We start from the raw sequence: 2,603 nt of genomic DNA on the forward strand, positions 1-2,603 counted from the left end.
CGGAACTATCTTTGAAGCTATGTGGCATGTCAGAAGGGAAAAAGTGCTAGGATCCAGGAGACATAGGTTTGCTTCTAGACTTACCTCTTTTTCTGTGATCCTGGCCAAGTTATTTGACTTCTCTGAGTCTTAGTTTTCCCACTTATAAAATAGTAACGATGACACCTGCCCTGCCTATACGGTAACATTATTTTGAGCCTCAAATGATATAGCTCAATTCTGGGCGGTAAGTGTACCAACCATATAGCTCTTTTATCAACATTTTGGTTATAAATTTAGAATGGCTTGGAAGACCATAAAAGTCTACATAAACGGAAGTATTATTAGTAAGCAGTATACTCATCACATTTCTTTTCCGTGTTTGCTTCTTTTTTAGCACTGAGAAAAATGTCACTCTCTAAAATTCAAGCAGATACAACCTTGAATACAATGCACTCATGATTAAAATGTTTAGATCATGGCAGTAGTGACTTGTTTTTTAGGACATGTTTATGGAATAACCTGGATCACAGCCATCACAACCAAATCAAATCAGCATTTGATAAAGATACAGAAATTGTAATTTCTTTATGACTCATTAGACTTTCTGAACGGAGTTAAAACTTGGGCAACTACCCTTGACCCAATTTCCCCCAGTAAGACTCTGAGCAGGATGAAGAATTGCTATCTAACTGTTTGTCTGTTTCTGTCCTCAATGAGCAGTCTGGGTGTACAGACAGACTTCCCGCCAATCAGAGAAGACAGACCGATCCCACAGGGAGCCGGTTGTTGCCGTTGCAAGTCACTGCTGTTGTGATCAAAACCTGTGTGTTTTAACACAGAACGGTAAAAAAAGAGATAACACAATATTCATCTTTTAGTTTGTATTGTATGGTATAACGATATAATATTAAGACCACTTTCATGGAAAGATGGAATGAAATTCGTAACTATATATTCATAGAGATATTTATATGTGACAGAAGGAATATTCCTTTTTGTAACTTAAATAGCAACATACAGAAACTAATTCATTTCCCTTTGATTTTAGCAATCACTCCTAAATGTGATATATTTGCTCTCATATAAAATGTCGATACTGAGAAAATAGAAAAGGAACAACCTCCAGAGGAACATTTCTTTCTTTCTCTTTCTTTCTTTCTTTCTTTCTTTCTTTCTTTCTTTCTTTCTTTCTTTCTTTCTTTCTTTCTTTCTTTCTTTCTTTCTTTCTTTCTTTCTTTCTTAAATGTATTGGGGGTGACAATGGTTAGTAAAATTACATAGGTTTCAAGTGCACAATTCTATAATACATCGTCTGTATGTCACATTGTATGTCAGAGGAGCATTTTTCAAACTTCCTCAAATTTCATCTTTAGTATCCTCTGTAAATGGGTTATTGCCATTTTACAGCATGTTCTGAATCAACTGTAATCACCAGTTTCATGTTCTTATGAGATAATCCTTTTTTATAATGGATCCATGGTTTGGCTATGAGATAAAGCGGTGAATTATTTACATAAAGACATACTATCTCAAATTGTGATTTCCTTGTAACTTGCTGTTGAAAGATACCTTGCTTTTCCCACTCGCCCCTCCCTCCAGCTCTGCTGGGCTGCTCGGGGCTCCTGGTGAGGCAGCATTGTCTCCTTCCAGCCACCGTCAGGTTCATCTATGGGGACCTCATCAGCCATGAGGAGATGTTCTCCGACATCTACAGGAACCGGGAGATCGCAGATGGGCTGTGCCTGGAGGTGGAGGGGAAGATGGTCAGCAGGACAGAGGGTGACACTGATGACTCTCTCATTGTTGGAAATGCCTCCACTGAAGGCCCGGAGGGCGAAGGTACCGAAAGCACACTAGTCACTGGTGTTGATATTGTCTTGAACCATCATTTGCAGGAAACCAGCTTCATCAAAGAAGCCTACAAGAAGTACATCAAGGATGACATAAAATCAATCAAAGGGAAACTTGAAGAACAGAGACCAGAAAGAGTGAAACCTTCATGACAGGGGCTGCAGAACAAATCAAGTACTTCCTTGCTGATTTCAAAAACTACCAGGTCTTCATTGGTGAAAACCAGAATCCAGATGGCAGGCTGCTGTGTGCTGCACTGCCCTGAGGATGGTGTGACCCCACACGTGATTTTCCTTAAGGATGGTTTAGAAATGGAAAAACACAGTTGGCAATTTGGATCCATTACCGGTCATCACCCTCACCGGCTGCTGCTTTCCATCCACACACCAGGACTAGAAAAATAGTATTGATGTTATCTTGAGCTCTTCATTTATTTTGACCTTGATTTATTTGGAGCAGAGGCATTGTTTTGGAAGAAAAACATGTCATGTAGGTTGTCTAAAAATAAAATACATTTAAACCCACTGGAGAAAATGCCTCTCAGTGTAATACATGTTTCAGTCCATCCTGTGTAGAGTTCCTGGAGAAGCTAAGCCTGCTGTATGGGCCACTACCATGAAGTGTGTGACTGTCTTCAGCTAACCGCTACAGTGAAAACTGCTTCTGGGGCTGCAATACTACAAACAAGGTCAAAAGTCCTAACTCTGACTTGAAGTGAAGGGAAAGACCACGCCCAGAGCACCATGGATTCCCTAGACATTTCATCACTT

At 39.8% G+C, this 2,603-nt stretch overlaps 1 pseudogene; it reads left to right on the forward strand.

Annotated features, from left to right (window-relative positions):
- The first annotated feature begins 1,557 nt into the window (after nt 1–1,557).
- On the forward strand, nt 1,558–2,400 carry LOC141573208 (translationally-controlled tumor protein-like; annotated as a pseudogene).
- Nucleotides 2,401–2,603: the final 203 nt, after the last annotated feature.

This window comes from Rhinolophus sinicus, chromosome 17 (assembly GCF_057876585.1).
Source record: "Rhinolophus sinicus isolate RSI-liver-muscle chromosome 17, RSI-T2T, whole genome shotgun sequence".
NCBI lineage: Eukaryota > Metazoa > Chordata > Mammalia > Chiroptera > Rhinolophidae > Rhinolophus > Rhinolophus sinicus.